General features: G+C 45.0%; 2 pseudogenes across 2 annotated transcripts; one reads left to right on the top strand and one right to left on the bottom strand.

The window, feature by feature from the left end:
* Nucleotides 1–4,008: 4,008 nt before the first annotated feature.
* On the top strand, nt 4,009–5,966 carry LOC308551675 (glyceraldehyde-3-phosphate dehydrogenase pseudogene; annotated as a pseudogene). Its single transcript has 3 exons — nt 4,009–4,144; nt 4,348–4,419; nt 5,184–5,966. The product of its transcript is annotated as a glyceraldehyde-3-phosphate dehydrogenase pseudogene (transcript).
* An 8,670-nt stretch (nt 5,967–14,636) lies between these two features.
* Nucleotides 14,637–17,029, bottom strand: LOC308551088 (protein phosphatase 1 regulatory subunit 26 pseudogene; annotated as a pseudogene). Its single transcript has 2 exons — nt 16,964–17,029; nt 14,637–16,802 (listed from the first exon to the last, which is right to left on the bottom strand). The product of its transcript is annotated as a protein phosphatase 1 regulatory subunit 26 pseudogene (transcript).
* Nucleotides 17,030–18,651: the final 1,622 nt, after the last annotated feature.

Genomic DNA, 18,651 nt, shown 5'->3' with positions numbered 1-18,651 from the left:
GACCTGTTTTCTCATTTGTGAAGTGGGGGCTTGCTGGGATTGCGCCTGAGCTCACCTCCTACTCCAAAAAGGTGTGACTCTCATCCTATAAGGAAAAAAGGTGCAAAGTGTCATTAGTTTATTTGAAAAATACTGAGTGGGCACCTGCCTTGTGTTTGCTGTGGGGCCAACGTAGCTGAAGTTGTCGGAGCAACAACAGTAATACCCTTGGCACTCACCATCCCCATGCCTACTGCTGGCTCCCTCCTGCAAGCACCAGTCACTCTCCCGCCAGGGGCTTTCTCCCATGATGGGAGCATACCCAGCCTGCATGCAAGGAAGGCCAGAGTGGCTGGCGGGTGCCACAGGAGCAGTCCTGGGCCATGATGAACGGGAGTGGGAGGGTCAGTACCCTGGCTTCCTCCCCATCAGGTGGGACAAGTTTGAGGTGTGCTCCATACCTGCTCCTAGAGCTGCTCAGAGGCGTGGAGCCCCAGTTGCCCTTGACGTAGCCTGCTCTTTAACACCCCTTGCCTTGGCTCCCCTCCCTTCCCTACCCCACTTCCTCACTCCTTGACAGGTGCTTTTCCCACCTAAATGACTTGCACTTGAATCTTATTCTCAGATCCGCTTCAGAGGGAGCCCCATTTAAGACAGCAAGTCACAGTGAGGGATACCAAGGAGTGTAAAATATGTCTCCACCCACAATGAGCTCACCATCTAGTTACTAGTTTTTAAAAGTAGACATTGAGGCCTTGAAATATAACTTTTGACCCAGCAGTTCAACTTCTAAGAATACATCTCAAAAACAATCAGTTCTGCACTAAACTTAGATACCAAAGTGTTCATCTCTCATCAAAGCATTGACAATGATAGATAAAATTAGAAAATGTAAATATCCTGTGGTTGGGAAATAATTAAATAAACTGCTACATCCATACAACAAAGCACTATGCAGTCATCAAAAACCATGTTGTAGAACAATCCTTAATGACATAGACATGGTTCCTGAGGCTACAATTAAATAAAAAAGTTATAGAACATTATATCTCCAGAACATATCGCTTATTAACAATAATATACAGGGTGTCCAAAAAATGTACACATACGTTAATAGCTGATAGCTCAATTTTGAAAATGAAATGTATTTTAATAAACACAGCCTTTATAATTATTCAAAGTGTGTGTACATGTTTTATATGTGCATATACAAAAATACTAGAAAGCTAAAACACCAAAGGATTAATAGATGCCAGCAGTTTCTTATCTCTGGGTTTATCTATACTTCCAAAATTTCTAAAAATAACATGTATTTTCTTACTTTTAAGGCAGTGCATTATTAGTTTACATAGTCTAAGATAAAGATAGTGTTTCTCAATCTTAGCATTATTGACATTTTGAGCTGGATCACTCTTTGCTGTGTGTGTGTCCTGTGCACTGTATGATGTTTAACAGCATCCCTGGTGTCTAAACACTAGATGCCAGCAACACCCTCCAGGTCGTGTCAACCAAATATGTCTCTAGACATTACCAAGTGTCCCCTAGAACCAAAACCACTCCCAGGTGAGAACCACTGATCTAAGAGAAGCTAAAATCATAAACCAATAATAGCTGTTAATGACCATGAAGTGAAGTAAGATTATTCAAAATCTTTTAGATTTGCATGATTTTTTTTCATTTTGAAGAAAGCAATGTCAAGTCAATGTTTAACCTAAATAATATTTATTCCAGAAAATGAGGCCACTTCCTCAATTGTGTAAAAGAACAGCAATTAAGAGGTTCCAAGACATCATCTGTTCAGTTTCTAAGAAATTTAGACTTTTAAAAGTTGAAGTCATGCTGGCCTCACTTCCCAACTATCCTCCCATTGAATGAAGAACATGAGATAAACAGAACCCCCTTAAATGCTCAATATCAAAGACTTCCCAAGAACCATAATTTTCAGTGATTTAACTGTGGCTCTATGTAGTACATAGATGTAACAGGTGCAAGGAAGTTCCCCAAGGGGATTGTGATAGTTATATTAGCATGAATGAAGGAGATTCAATCAAGATATACTTGTTGAACCTTAGCAGGTGTTGCTCAGTGGTTAGAGTGTCAGCCCTGGCAGGGAAGGGTTTCAGGTTTGATTCCCAGGCAAGGGCACATACTTGGGTCGCAGGTTCACTCTCTGCCCCCAGTCAGAGGTGCATGTGGGGGGCAACCAGTGGATGTCTCTCTCTCTCACCTTGAAGTTTCTCTTTCTGTCTTCCCCATCTCCCCCCTCCACTCTCTCTGATAAAGCAATGGAAAGAATATCCCTGGTGAGAATTAACAACAACAAAAAGACATGCTTATTGAGTACCTACAATGTGTCCACCACTGTTCCAGGCTCCGTGGATATGGAGGTGAACAAGATGCCCGATATGCCTGCCCTGGACAGACCTCCTGCTCTAGTGAGGAGGCAGCCAGTCCTCCTGAGCCAGATCGCTCCACGGGAAAGATAATTAGACCGGGGGAAGCCATGCGCTCAGCCAGAGGGAGTGCTTTTGGCTGGTGCAGCCTCTCTGAGCCCCCAGTGCAGAGACCAGGGACAGCGGCATCTACGCAAAGACCTGAGCCAGATATGAGTCGGAGTATTTGAGGGGCAGAAAGAGAAGTGGCTGGTGTACTAGCGAAGGGGAGGAAGAAAAGGGAAGGGGGGGGCAGGCCAGGCGGCTCATCTAGGTCTTAGAGGAAGTTTGGGTTGCACTCTAACTGCAGTGGAAAGGCCTGGAGGGTGCTAAGCAGGGCAGGAAAAGATCTGATTTATGCTTTTGGAAGGTTCCCTCGACCCTGTGTGGAGAGTGGACCAGAGCAGGCAGTAGTGGCACAGGGAGGTCTGCCATTTGACCTCCACAAAAGGCCAGGTGAGAGACCCACAGTGGTGGCCCAACTAGGTTGGAGGGGTGGGGGCAAAGCAGTGGCACTTGGAAGAAGATTCGGGAGAAGGGATGGAAGCCTGCGTGGGCCTTGCAATATGGGGAAGCTGAGCCAGCTGTGGGCGAGGAGAGGCGACAGTGTGCAGGTCCAGGCTTGGCACAGCACTTGGGCTGCCTAAAGCCAAAGCTCCAGGGAATGAAGCAGTGACTAATGGCAGACAGCATGAAGGCAAGGGCCTTGTAAACCCATTTTTATTTTTAAATAGGCTAACAGCCAGGAAGTAGGTATTTTGTAACTTCCTTGGGAGTCAAAGCCAAGTGGCGCCAGGAGCTCCCAGCTGTGTAAGCAGCACGGCACAGGCCAGAGCATGAGTGGTTTGCAGGGACAGCCTCATATTCTTCTGGGGGGAAAAATCCCTATTCAGTGGCTGATGCCTGAAACTCCACCATTAGGTTTTTAGTTCAGGACAGAATGCAAATTCCTTTCCAAAAGAAAAAACAGAAGGCATGGATGGAGACTGGGCCCCAAGGAGCAGCAGTGTGACCATGACGTTCAAGGCAGTCAGATAGGACAGATTAGTTCTGGTTCCACACACAGCTTTAGGGCCATGGAAATGGGAAGTGCTAAGGGTGTACAGTGGGTGACTGCTGGCTGAGCAGGTCTTAATGGAGCTGGAAGCTCAGCAGGAGGAAAAAGTCTGTTCAAACCTGGCTGAGTCACCGGAGGCAAGAAGGCGAGTGCAGCTTCTTCCCGCATTTACTCTGGCCTCCTGTGTCTGGTCTGCACGTTGGAAGGGCTTTGGGCAAAGCTGGAAGCTCCCTTTGGAGATGAATCCTCAGGAGACTCACACAGGCAGCTTTTCCAGGCTCCTGTGGGTGAATAACCCCAACATTTAATTCAAAAACCAAGTTCCAAGACAATTAAATGACTGAAATAGTTTCAATGGCTTTTGAAAACTCAGTCAAACCTAATTACCTCACTAAACTTCATCCTTTTAAATGAACTTTGCCAATTTTTCTTATCTTTTAATTGGCTAACTTTTTAAAAAATCCAGTTGGCTCTCTGCTCCTCCTGTCCCTTGCATAGGTGGGTCTTCCTGCACAGTGCCAGCCCCAGTCCTGAGACACAATGGTAAAGGTTGGAGTGAACAGATTTGTCCATATTGGGCATGTGGTCACTAAGGCTGCTTTTAACTCTGGCAAAGTGGATATTGTCACCATCAATAACCCCTTTATTGACCTCAACTACATGGTCTACATCATGGGTGGGGAATGTCTGGCCTGCAAAATCATTTGGTCTGGCTCTGCCATGGCAACCGCAAGAGAGACCTAAAATTCAATAAATCTAGGAGCTTTTTTCATAGCTAATTGTTAAGTTTACAATTTCGTATGGCCTGTGAATGATGTTATAAATATCCAAATGACCCTTGGCAGAAAAAAGGTTCCCCACTCCTGACACATATTCCAGTTTGATTCAATTCATGGTAACTTCAAATGCACAGTCAAGGCTGAGAACAGGAAGCTTGTCATCAATGGAAAGTCTGTTTCGGAGATTTCAAGATGGCAGCAGGTTGAGTGGAAGCTACACTGACATGCTCCCAGGACCAAGCTGGAATTACAACTAAAATATAGAAAAACCATCCTGAATAAAAATCAACAAAGAAACAGTGACTCTAAATGAAACATTAGATCAGATGGATTTAATTGACATTTACAGAACATTTCACCCCAAAGTTGCAGAATATACATTCTCCTCAAGTGCACATGGGACATTCTCAAAGATAGATCACATTCTAGGACACAAAACAAGTCTCTGCAAGTTCAAGAATATTGAAATCATATCAAGCATCTTCTCAGACATTTATACCATGGAATACTATGCAGCTGTAAAAACGAAGAATCCCTTATCCTTTGAGACAGCATGGAGGGATCTGGAGAGTATTATGCTAAGTGAAATAAGCCAGTCAGAGAAAGACAAGTATCCCATGATCTCACTTATATGTGGAATCTAATGAACAAAATAGACCCAGAGACATAGAAGCATGAATCAGACTGACAAATGTCAGAAGGAATGTGGGGATGAGTGGAGAGAGATTAACCGATGAACTTATATGCATATATGCATAACCTATGGACACAGACAATAGTGTGGTGAAGGCCTGGAGGGAGGGGTGCAGGGTGGAGGGGATCCATGATGGAAAAAGGGGGATATTTGTAATACTATACAATAAAGATAAATTAAAACATAAAAAAGAGCATATCTGTAATACCCTCAACAATAAAAATAAATTAAAAAAAAAAAAGTCCATCTCCATTTTCCAGGAGTGAGATACCGCCAACATCAAATGGAGTGATGCGGGTGCTGAATATGTTGTGAGTCTACTGATGTCTTCACTACCTTGAATAAGGTTGGGGGTTCCTTGAAGGGCAGAGCCAAAAGGGTTATCATCTCTCCCCTTTCTGCAGATGCCCCTATGTTTGTGATGGATGTGCACCAAGAAATTAAGACAACTCCCTCAAGATTGTCAGCAATGCCTCCTACACCACCAACTGCTTGGCCCCCCGGGCCAAGGTCATTCATGACAACTTTGACATTGTGGAGGGACTCGTGACCACAGTCCATGCCATCACTGCCACCCAGAAGACCTCGGATGGCCCCTCTGGGAAGCTGTGGTGTAATGGCCAAAAGGCTGCCCAGAACATCATCTCTGCTTCTACTGGCGCAGGCAAGGCTGTGTGCAAAGTCATCCCTGAGCTAAATGAGAAGCTCACTGGCAATGACCTTCCATGTCCCCACCCCCAATGTGTTGATTGTGAATCTGCCCTACCACATGGAGAAAGCCGCCAAATATGATGACAAGAAGAAGGTAGTGAAGCAGGTGTCAACTTCTCAAGGGCATCCAGGGCTACACTGAAGACGAGGTTGTTTCCTGCAACTTTAACAGTGACACCCACTCTTCAACCTTCTATGTTGGGACTGGCATTGCCCTCAATGTCCACTTTGTCAGATTCATTTTCTGGTATGACAATTAATTTGGCTACAGCAACAGGTTGGTGGACCTTATGGTCCTCATGGCCTTCAAGTAGTAAGAGCCTTCTGGACCAACAGCCCCAGGGAGAGGAAGAGAGGCCCCTCAGCTGCTGGGGATTCCTTGCCCCAAATTGATCCCACAACACACTGTGAATCTCCTGACCTCCACAGATTCCATCCCAGATCCCCTGAAGAAGGGGAGGGTTTAGGGAGCCCTAACATGTCATGTACCATCAATAAAGTTCACTGTAACCCCCCACACACACACACAAAATCTCAACCTAGGAAGGCATTTAAATGAAAGTCATTGTTATTTCAGTCTCAGTCACATTTTTCTCTACATCTTGCCCTACTTGTCCAACTGCAGGATGCAGAGGCCCTGAGAATAGATCAGACTCTAGATTTTTATTCTATTCATGTTGCCTTCCCTTCATTTATTTTCAGTTTTATTATTTCACTTATTTAATAAATATTTAGCCCTGGCTGGGTGGCTCATTTGGTTGGAGCATTGTTCTGTATGTCAAAAGGTTTGCAGGTTCTATCTCCGGTCAGGGTACATACGTAGGTTGCGGGTTTGATCCCTGGTGGGGGTACATACAGAGGCAACCAATCAATGTTTCTCACACATTGATGCTTCTCTCTTTATCTCTCTCTCCCTTCCTCTCTCTCTAAAAATCAGTAAAAGAAACATATCCTCAGGTGAGGATTAAAAATATAAAATTCTTTAAAATTTTAAAATAAATTAATATATACAGTTTAAAAACAAAAAAATAATTCCAGATGGGCGTGGCTCAGCAGTTGAACATCAACCTAGGATCCTGGAGGTCAAGGTTCGATTCTCCATCAGGGCACCTGCGGGGCTTGTAGGCTCAATCCGCAAGTAGGGGGCGGGGCAGGAGGCAGCCAATCAATGACTCTCTCATCATTGATGTTTCTCTCTCTCTCTCCCTCTCCCTTCCTCTCTCTGAAATCAATAAAGATATATTAAAAAATAAATTTATTTATTGAATTCTCATTATATATCAGCAACTGTAGTAGATAGAGGCTGGGGATGTAGAAAAGTTAGATATTTGGTCTCTGCCCTAGAGCACGTTTGTAGGAACAAACAAGTCATCAAAATAAAGAAATATAATTAAAATGTGTCCAAAGCACTGAATATATATGTGCTAAGTTTTAATTTACAATTTAATTTACTAAGTAAATAAATCCTATAAGTTTATCACCACATATTTCACAATAATATCTTGTTTGAATAAATGCCAAGGGAATTCCCTTCCCCCAAAAGCGCAATCTTTTTTATTTCTTATGTTAGACTGCCATCGTGTGGCTCTTTTGTGTAATTGCAGATGTAATTTGTCTATTTCTTGTGTTAGAGTGCCACCGTGTGGAATATATATGTAATTGTAGATCATATTATTTATTTATTTTATTTTGGTGTTACACCGCCCCCAGTGGACTTGTCTCATAATTGCAGAGGAATTTTTTTCTCCTGATTATTTTGAGTGCCACCAGGTAGAATTTTCATGTAATTACATACAGATATGTTCTTATATTACTCTGCTTAGAATGCCACCCAATGGAATTTTCCTACAATTGCAAATCAGAAAAGGTTTTCCTATTTTTCAGTTTAGAGTGCCACCTGATAGAATTCATGTAATTTATAATCAGCTATGTTTTTCTTATTAGTTATTCTCCCACTTTTCGAAAGCTTGTGTTAAGACACTTCAATTTTATGAAAGACATACATTAATACCTGTTTTTGCTGACCAAAATAAATCCAAAGAACCTGAACTTTGAATGTATAAAAGGATTCTTCTCTCCTAATCTTTCCATAGCAATGAATATTCACTGAAAATCCTCACCAAAGCCTTCGACCAAGAACCTTACCCAGGTTACAATACCAGGTTGCTTTAAAAATGGACATTGAAGTGTCTAGAATTGATACTTGGTTTAAAAATCAAAGATATAGGCACAGAGTTTAGAGAAGATCAGGGCCTGAGGGACTTAGAAGCAAGCCAAGACCAAGATCGTGACCAAGGTCGGCCTGTGGGAAAGAGTCCAAGAGTCCAAGGAGAGAAGATAGGTGGAGTCATACCATCTACATTTCCTCCCAATTACACACCCTCGTCGCGGCATTTGAGAACAACCCGTATCCTGGGATTGCTTCCAGAGAGCAACTTGTGAAGGAAGTTGGGGTTCCAGAGTCAAGAGTCCAAACTTGTTCTAAAAATTGAAGATATAAATTCTGTGTCCAGAGGAAAAAAGAGCCCGATGAGCCTTCAGAATAGGAACAAGACCAGACACAAGACCTCTGACATGAGGGAGCTCAAGGTACGGAAACTACACACAATGGCAGCAACCTCTTTAGCAACTGCCTCCTTTCTCCAAAGCTAGACCAGGAGACAAATCAGTGTATGATGTCATCAGCCTGGGCTCCGAAGCTCTCTTCCTCTTCCTGGGAACGTGCCCTTCTCATCGCACCTTCAGCTTCTCCAGGCATTTTATCTTTTATTTTTAACTAAGTTTCAATAAAATATATTTTACATTTTAAAAAAAGACATCCAAAGATTTTCTCTTTTCTGAAAAAAGGTGAAAAGTGAAAATAGCATTCATTTGTTTTGCAGTGAGCCATTATTGGTAAGGCTTCAAATCAACAGTAGGCTATTAGTAGTTAAGTTTTTGAGGAGCCAAAGGTTATACTCAGATTTTCAACTATGTGGGGGTTGGCACCCCTAACCCCCTCCTTGTTCAAGGGTCAACTCTGTGTGTGTGTGTGTGTGTGTGTGTGTGTGTGTGTGCAGAGAGAGAGAGAGAGAGAGAGAGAGAGAGAGAGAGCTGTAACCAGAAAAACATCTGATTTGGAATTACATGGTAATTCCACCAGGTGGCACTCTAACCTAAGACATAGGAAAAACTTATTTAATTTGCAATAGCAGGAAAATTCCATTGGGTGGCACTCTAAGCAAAGTAATAGGAAAAACATATCTGTGCAGTTACATGAAAATTCTACCCGGTAGCACTCAAACGGATTAATAGAAAAAAAAAAAATCTCTGCAATTATGAGATGAATCCACTGGGTGACACTGTAACATAAAAAATAAAATAAATAAATATTCCCACCGGCAGTGTGCTAGGGTTCCTTTTTCTCCACAATCTCCCCAGCACCAATTCTTTGTTCATTTATTGATGGTAGCCGTTCTGGCAGGTGTGAGGTGATACCTCATTGTCATTTTAATTTGCATCTCCCTGATTAGTGACATTGAGCATTTTTTCACATGTCTCTTGGCCATCTGTACGTCCTCTTTGAAGAAGTATCTATTCAGGTCCTTTGCCCATTTTTTAATTGGATTGTTTGTCTTCCTGGTGTTGAGTTGTATGAGTACTTCATACATTTTGGAAATTAACCCCTTATCTGACAATATGTTCTCCCATAGAATGGGTTCCCTTTTCATTTTGATACTGTTTCTTTTGCTGTTCAGAAGATTTTTAGTTTGATGTAGTCCCATTTGGTTATTTTTCCTTTGTTTCCCTTGCCCTAGAGATGTATCAGTGAAAATTCTGCTACATGAGATGTCTGAGATTTTGTATGTATTCTCCTAGGGCTTTCTCCTAGGGCTTTTATGGTTTCATGACATACATTTAAATCTTTTATCTATTCTGAGTTTATTCTTGTGTATAGTGTAAGTTGGTGGTCTAGTCTCATTTTTTTGCATGTACCTGTCCAGACTGGTGCAGCCACTATGGAAAATAGTGTGGAGTTTCTTCAAAAAATTAAAAATGGAACTGCCATTTGATCCAGTGATCCCCCTTCTAGGAATATATTCTAAGAATCCTGAAATACCAACCTGAAAGAATATGTGCACCCCTATGTTCATAGCAGCATTATTTACCATAGCCAAGATCTGGAAACAGCCCAAGTGCCCATCAGTAGATGAGTGGATAAAAAAGCTGTGGCACATTTCCACACATGGAATACTATGCAGCTGTGAAAAGGAAGGATCTCTTACCCTTTGGGACAGCATGAGGGGACCTGGAGATTATTATGCTGAGTGAAATAAGCCAGGCAGAGAAAGACAAACATCACCAGATCTCACTTATATGTGGAATCTAATGAACAAAATAAACTGATGAATAAGATAGAAGCAGTGGCATGGAAACATAGAACAGACTGATGAATCTCAGAAGGAAGCGGGGAGAGGAGTTCAGGAGATTAACCAAAGAACTTATATGCATATATGCATTGCCCATGAACAAAGACAATAGGGTGGTGGACGACTGGGGTGGGGTGGGAACCGGGTGGAAAAGGGCAATGGGGGAATAGGGGAGACATCTGTAATAATCTCAACAATAAAGATTTTTTAAAAATACATAATAAATAATTCTGCAATTACATAAAAATTCCACAAGATGGCACTCTAACACAAGAAATAGAAAAAAGTTGGCATTCTAGCTACATGGACATTCCACCAGATGGAAATCTAACATAAGAAATGGTTGTTTTATCTGAATGTATTCTGTGGGGTGGAATCTGGGAATTTGGTGTCTAATATGTTTACTTGTTTATGTTAATGCTACTTGTCTGGGACTGCACTTTGAGAACCACTGAAGTACCCTCATGTTATTTATTGGTGGGGAGCTCTCCCTGTCCCTACCTTTTGCTGGTAGAAGTAGGCTTCCTGCAATGTCATGAAAAAAGGCATTTTTGAGTCTCACAGGAGGATGAGATATTGTAGGAAGCTTTATTTCTGTGGAATTACAGCCCTGAGTTTCCAAGGTCCCATTTCTCTTTGCCCCTGCCAAGGAAGAAGCCCAGCTGAGCCAGGATCAAAGCTGTCGCCCAGAGTTTCTGTCCCACGTTTGCATAGTCCAATCCACATCAGGCAGCTTAGCTTGTGCTCCCAGCTGCAGTCCATGTCCCCTGGGTGGGAGGTCTGCAGGGGCACATGACTACGGAGGGAACACGGGTGAATGCGAGGAAGCAGGAGCAAAGCCAGAGGAACACGAGAGCTAAGAGCAAAGAAAATGAACTCCTTTGTCTGGGGGGATTATGTATTCCCAAGTTTTTACAGGCTTGCAGTGGCTCCACCTCTTCTAGCCAATAATCTCTGTTCCCAGGTTTGACTGACAGGCACCTTCCCTATGTCACCTCAACTTTACTGCTAATGCATCCATCTCGCCGTTGTTGGACCCCTTCCCACAGTGATTTGCAGGGAATAGACCAGTTATTCCCTGGGGAGTGTGAAATTAAAATTGCAGCTTCCTGGTGAAGCTGCAGGAAACAGCAGGGTTTATAATGTCTCACTTTCCTTTGGCTCCTTTTCTACTACAGAGGAACCTCAGTTCTCGACCTTAATTTGTTCCAGAAGGCTGTTGGAGAAGTGATTTATTTGAAAACGGAATCATTTTTTTCCCATTAGAAAATATTCACAGTGCAATTTCCTGTGATGTTAACTCTAGGTTGTAAACTGACTCATACTCTTGCACTCTCTCATTTTTTTGTCACCTGAGGGACAAGTGACTGATCATACAAGTATCTGCATGAAAGGGTTGTCAGGTCAAGAACCAAAGTTTTGTTTAACAACCAAGACATTTTTTCATAAACAACTTGGTGGAGAACTGAATTGTTTGAGATGGGAGATATTTGAGGACTGAGGTTTGACTGTATTAATAATTAGCTGATTACAACGGTATCACTGAGATTTTAGTATCACACATAACTGGGGTTTTTTCCCCTGTATAATTCTACTATTATTTCCTTTTTGAACAGATGTAGAAATTGGAAATCTGTCTCCTGAGTCCTTTCAAAGAACTCAGAATACCTTTTCGTTAAATCTACCAGTTGCTTTTGATGCCAGTATTTGCAAACTTATCTAAGCCATTTACAATGGGAGGGGGCTCATGTTTCCAGGCCTTTCTCACTGCACTACATATGTTTTATTTCAGTATGAAACTTAAGTGGCTTAACACAACAAACCTCTATTACCTAGCGGTTTCTGTGGGTCAGGAATCCAGAAGCAGCTGAACTAGGTGTTTTGAACACAGGGTCTTGTGGGAGATTTCAGTGCAGATGTGGGCCAGGTGCAGTCATCTGAGGACCTGAGACTGGAGGAGCCATTTCCAGCTCCTGCCAGTAGCTGTGGGCACCACATGGGCCACTCTGAAGGGCTGCTCGGACACGGCAGCGGCCTTCTGCTGGAGCTAGTGACTGGAGAGAAAGAAAGCCACAGTGCCTTTACAACCCAGTCTCAGCAGTGACAGATCATTGCTTCTGCTATCTGCTAATGGTCATACAGCCTAACCCTGGTATAATGGGCAAGAGAAACCATGGAGAGTGCGAGTACCTTGAGGTGGCATCACCAGGGCATACCCAGGTGAGGGGTATGTCCCTTAAGTCTGATAAGTGCTTCCAGTGAGGCAAATGCCATGCTCTTGGGGGAAGGAAAATCTTGTTTCCCCCTTTGTGCTTTCTCCAATTCCTCTTACTTCTCCCTCTTTCAATATTCTTCTCTCCAGAAAAATCACCAATTTCTACCCTTCAGGTCAGTCCTCCCAACCCAGGTCCCCCCCTTCTCTCTCTCTCTCTCTCTCTCTCTCTCTCTCTCTCTTCCTTTTTTTGTAATGATCTTTCTTCCCTGCACTTCCTTTTCCTTTCTCTTTCTTTCTGATTTATTCAGTTTTGAAAAAGCCCACATGGATTTTTATTTTCAAAATGATTGCCAGGAATGAGTCCAAGAAAAATGACAAATACATAAGTGCTCTGGCCATCGAGACTCTAGTTCTTTTCTCTGAAAGGCACCGACTTAGGCTACTGACAGACTATTATTTTACAGCAGGGGTTGCAAAGCTGGATATGGCTTTCCCCGTTTACTGTAGTATTTTAGTAAAGGCCAGCTCATTTGGGGGAAGTGCTGTCATGTGAGCAACCCTTCTCCCTGTGAGGAGAAATCACAGCTGATTCCGTGTGTCCTGCCCCCCCATTCACCGGACACTTCCCATGAGGCAGCCCTGCTCTGTGCTCTGCTGCCTTAGAAAGTCACGAAATCCCTTAAAATCCAGGCAGCTCTTTATTCGCCATCTATTTTGAATGATAGCCTTGCTGGATAGAGTAGTCTCAGTTTCAGGTCCTTCTTTTGCATTACCTTGAATACTTCACGCCATTCCCTTCTGGCCTGTAGAGTTTCTGATGAGAAGTCAGCTGACAGCCTTAAGGGGGCTCCTTTGTAGGTAACAGGTTGCTTTTGTCTTGCTGTGTTTAAGATTCTCTCTTTGTCTTGAATTTTTTGCATTTTAATTATGATGTGTCTGGGTGTGGGCCTCTTTGGATTTTTCTTGCTTGGGACTCTCTGTGCCTCCTGAACTTGTGTGACTTTTTCCTTGACCAGGTTAGGGAAGTTTTCTGCCATTATTTCTTCAGACAGGTTCTCTACCCCTTGCTTACTTTCTATATCTTCTGGCACTTCTGTGATGTGAATATTGTTACATTTCATGTTGTCCCACAGCTCCCTTAGGCTGTCCTCCTGTTTTTTAATTGTGTATTTTTTCTGTATATTTTTAAAATGTATAGCCAAAATATATCACTGGGAGGTGATATGCTGGCTTATTAACAGGGGGTTATGTGGGCTGTAAGTTTGTGGAATATTTTCATTTAAAATTTTTGATTTATATTTAGTTTCCAGAATTTCTACATGGAACATGTTTCTTTTATAATAATAATAAAAAAAAAGATGCTAGTTTAAAAATGATGAGAGAACGCTTAATGGAAGAATCCTATTTTAGCTATTTGGTAGAGTCTGTGATTGCCTTTGCCTTGTGTTGGGGCAATTCTGATTGTAGTTCTATTGAGCCTGGCAAATTTTCTCAAGATTGGCAGGGCTTATGAGCGTTAAGCCAGTTATGCAAAGGACAAGTCCTGGTGGATTATTTCCCCCCATGTACAAAGAGGTTTATTGAGCTTTTAGAACCATGTAGTCATTGAACAGGACTGGACATGAAGCAATACAGGTCTCAGGGGCACTGGGGTAAACTGAGGTGACCTGCTCCAGCTCCCACCTGGGACTTCCACATGCACCAGTTCTCAGGTCGAAGGCTGCGGCCACAGTGTGTTCAGGAGACATGCTCTAGCCTCTCAGCCTGGGGTCCCTTATAACAAGTGATGTTCAGGATCCTCCAGATAGAGAACTCGGGCCTGGGAGTGCTCTGGGGGTGTCACTGCTGCCCCCTCAGGCCAGCCAGATGTTTCCACAGCAATCACCCCAAAGTACCAGCCTCAGAGTCACTTAAACCTGGTCGTGATGGGCAGAATCCAGTGAGTGCTATGGAGGCCAGAGAAACTGCAGTCAGGGGTGCCCTACAAAATCAAACAGCTATATTTTCCAAAAATAGTTTTGATAGCACTTTAAATAATTTATAAAAAGCTACAAAAATCATATTTACCAAGATATATGTGTTAAATAAGGGCATCATTTCCCATTAATGTACACATGTACAGGGCAATTACAGTGGCCCCCATTCCCCCTCTACCCAGGGTCAGCTGTACATGCACAGGTACATACACATGCATACACCGTCCACAGATGCTGGTGCCGGGTCCTCTGCTCACAGCTTGAGGTCTTTGCCCCGGCCACGGGTCACCATCCTCCACGGAGGTGTCACTCAGCTCCCTGGGGTCACTGCCCCGGGCCTCCTGGTCCTCTTGTTTCTATCCACCCTCCGTCTATACCCCAGGTCTAAAATGTTCTGTCTGTACCCAAGTTCCTGCTGTGGTATAAGCTGAGCGCTGCTGCTGGTGCCTTCCTCCTGGGTCAGTGCCTACCCTCTTCTTCATGAGCAAGTGTGAGCTTCCAAACATGGGCCGCTCTGAAGGCCAAAAAGAATGGGCCCTGCAGAGGCAAGCTCAGGCCCAGGCTGAAGAGGCTGGCAGGTTGGCCCCCAGGAGATGTTGCTCAAAGTGGAATAACTGCGTGGAGAGCAACGGGGAGAAGCCTGCGAAGAGCAGGCCCTTCTTGGGGTCCATGGTGAGGCCAGGCCCCTTCTCCCTGTTCCTCTCTAGTTTCCCTTTTCACACAGTGTCCCTGCCATCCAAGCTCAGCGCCCACCTACTCTGTAGCCACCCTGGTGGGTGAAGTTGCCCCATGGGAGGGCGAGGCAGGCCTGGGGCCCCCCTCCCTGTCTGCCTCCGGGCTCCCAGTCAGTGCTCTCTGGCTCAAGAGGTCACGGGCAAGGCCCCACCTGGGCTTCCTTCCCCAGGGGCCCGCTTCCGCACAAGTGGACAGCTGATCCAAAGCACCATCCCCAGCGGTAGACCCGGCCACACATGGGCTCTGGGCTTTGTGAAGATAAAGGTTTCTCCTACCTGTGGGTGACTCTCTGGCAGACACAGTCCTACTGGTGCTCCTGCGTCACCAGCTGGCCTCTGGGCAGAGCAGCAGGGAGGCAGGTCGGCTCTGCCCAGGGCTACCCCTCAGTCTCGTGGCCAGATGAGGGGTCCCCTTGCTCCTCTGGCTTCACGTGCATGAGCCGGGCTGAAGGGCCAGGGCTGGGGCCACCACCTTCCTGTACAGTGGCTCTGGCCTGGGCAAACTCCCCAGCTCGAGCATGGTGGGAACCAACCCCTCCTTGAATTGCTAAACCACTCACTGACGCCTTGGCCTTTTGGATCAAAAACTTCCTGATCTCCAGCTCAATGCTGTCGACACTGTCCACAGAACTGCTGTCGTCAGACGAGCTGGGGCTGGTGCTGAGCTGTGAAGGTGGTGGGCCTCTGCCTCACTGGAGAACAGATGCCTATCGCAGGCTCTTCGCCCGGACGAGAGGGCCATGGGCATATCTGCGGGCCCAGCACTGCCTGGCTTTGTTCTCTCTGTCTGACTGCAGAAGATGCTGGAAGCTTTCCTCAGCGGGTCCTCCCTGCTGTCCCTTTTGGACTTTGAGAGACAGCTTTTCAGCAAGGGAGGGCTTCTTCCTCCCAGCCTCTCTGGAGGCCACCCTGCTGACCCAAGGCCCTCATCTCGGGGGTGCTGAACCTGACTTTGTTCCTGCACACAGCTCTGGGGTCCCTACACCACTTCTTGAGCTTCCGCTTGGATTGTGACAAGCCCTAAATGGCCATGTCCAGGTCCTCGCCGCTGTCCAGTGAGCTGCTCTTGTCCTCAGAACTCTCTTTCTTGTCCACACTCCTCACCTCCACCACCTTCCCGTGTGGCCTGGCACACACCACCCCTCTGCATGTGTTCATCACCTAGCCCCACGCTCCTGCAAGGGAGAGGCTGCCCCTGGCCTGCCTTTCCTTCCAGGGGCCTTCTGGCTTTTCCCTGGCTGGGCTGTGCTTTTCCCTGGCCAAGGTCAGCATCTGGGGCACCCTCCTTTGCTATCTCTCGTTTTCTTGGGTGTGGACAGTCACGTGGTGTTGCCGCCTCCTCTGCATTTCCTTTTGCAGCTCAGCGACAGGTCCAGTGTATTAGAGACAGAGGCCTTGGGGCCACCCCCCTGCCCACTGGGGCCAGGTGAGGGCAGTGGGCTCTGTCTGTTCTGTCCAGCAAACTCCCTGACTCTGCCTTCAGTGCCCAAAACGTCCTGGTCTCCCGTTCTAGGCTTTCATCACTGTCCATGGAGCTGCTGTCGTCATCCAAGTGGGAAGGCACATTTGAGGACAAGGGAGTGGGCTGGTGGACAGCGGTCTGTCACCGCCCTCCCCGGGGGCCAGCAGGATCGTTTTGGAAATGTCCAGGATGCTTCAGCGCACATCAGCTCAGTAGATGTGTCTGCCCTGCACAGGACCGGTCCACAAACTCACTTTTGGCCACTGTGTTTCCTGGGGGTGCAGGGGCTTTGGTTTCCTTTGGTGGCTTGAAGGGACGGTCAGGGTCAAGGCCGCCCAGGCTGAGGTCCACGGCCTTCTATGCCCCTGGCTTCTACTTCCTGGCATTTTCCTGGGGGTTTTGCACATTGAACTTTTTGTGGCATAGCTCATGCTGTAGGCAGGAGGGTCAGGCTGCTCCTCCGCTTGGCGGCGGGGGGTGGGTGGGGTGGGGTTCTGAGGTTGGTCCCCGCTTACCTCCTTTCTTTTCTCCAGTAGGTACAGCTGGATGGCCTCCTCCATGTGGTCGCTGCTGCAGTCCATGCCTCAGGTGGCCTGGTGGATTTCTGTGAGTGGAGAACTTCACACAGAAAGAAGCTGCAGGCTGTAGTGATGATTGCAAAGGCCACTGCGCACCCCCCCACCCCCACCTCCACCCCCCACCACCCCCACCATTGCATCTGACACTGGACAGTTGCTTTGGTTTGGCCTGGTTGTTTAATTAACACTCTTTGTCTGAGTCCTACAGTAATACAGATTCTGTCTCTTTATTTAGTAGCACTTGGTGGCCCCCAAAGGTAGTTAACTATTTACTCTGAAAATAGTCACCCCTTAATCGGCAGAGTACCCAGCTGGTTCATTCTCAGCACACCTGGAAGACAAGAGTTTCTAGGAGTTGCTTTACTAATGAAGACAGTAAGGCACCAAGAGGTTAAAAGATTTGCATATTTTCCAAATTCTGCTATAGTGCTCGTACAGATCAGGCACAATTCTAAGTGCTTGGCAAATATTAATCCATATAAGCTTCCTAACAGCCCTATGACATGAATATTGCCATTTTACCGCTTTTTAAAATGAGGAAAACCAGGCGCAGAGAGGTTATGCAACTTGCCCAAGGTCACACAGCTAATAAGTGGTTGAGCCAGGATTTGAGACCAGGTAGACGGGTTCCAGAGTCCAGGTGCTAAGCTGCCTCTCCCGAAGCCTGTTCTTAGGAAACCTACCAAAGGCTGCTTCCGTTTGGGGATCAGCCACAGAAAATGATTGACAGTAACTTTATACTAATCAGCCATGGTTTGCATGATGCGGGAACAAGGCCAGACTTAGAAGGATGTGCCATGTTATGCAGCTGGTGGTCTGATGAAAGCCAGCCCATTGTAAAGTTCTCCAACAGCTAGATCCATTATCTTCTTGGTGGTTATTTATTATCAGAAAGTGTTCTGTAAAGAATATTCCCTCATCAACTATTTGTATATCTCGAAATTCAGTTCATACAGGAAAGGCAAGACAAATCCTCCACTCTTTCCCTTTACTGGTTTGAGGAATAATTAGAATCAGATGGCTCTTTGCTTTTAGGTCTTTCCAGTGACAAGAATTAGGATGTATATTTTTAAAGGGGAAAATAGCCATGGTTTTATAGTGCTATTTCCAATTCAAATTCAGGACCACTGGGCTTTCACTTCCTTTGAGTTTATGTCTCTTTTCTTTTATGCTGAAAATGTTGGTTCCTAATGACATTAACATAATTACGTATTCACTTTATCCACAGTCCCAAGTAACAATAATACTGATAACTGAAAACAATGTAAGATTTTTTTTGGCAGTTTTTTTTTGTTCTGGCCTTATTGCTGTGTTGTCCAATAACCCCAGGGTCATTCTCTGCGGGGTTATATCAACAACTTCGCATAAGGTTAAATTCATTTGCTGCATTTTGTCTCCATTTTTATTCCATTTTGTTTTATAGTTATGTAAAACATTTATATGGTTCCAAAGTCAAAATAGCCCCTAGCCATAATTCTTTGCCACCCTGGGGCCCAGCACATCAAAAACACTCAAATATTCATTGTCATCCACTGGGGGGTGGATCCTACCAAGAAAGCCCAAGGCAAGCTAACGATTATGGTTTGCCCTAATATTCAGCTTGACTGAGTACTTTTAGGGTGATT

This window comes from Miniopterus schreibersii (genome assembly GCF_964146895.1).
Source record: "Miniopterus schreibersii genome assembly, chromosome: X".
In the NCBI taxonomy this organism is placed as follows: domain Eukaryota; kingdom Metazoa; phylum Chordata; class Mammalia; order Chiroptera; family Miniopteridae; genus Miniopterus; species Miniopterus schreibersii.
This window is presented reverse-complemented; position numbering and strand designations above follow the sequence as displayed.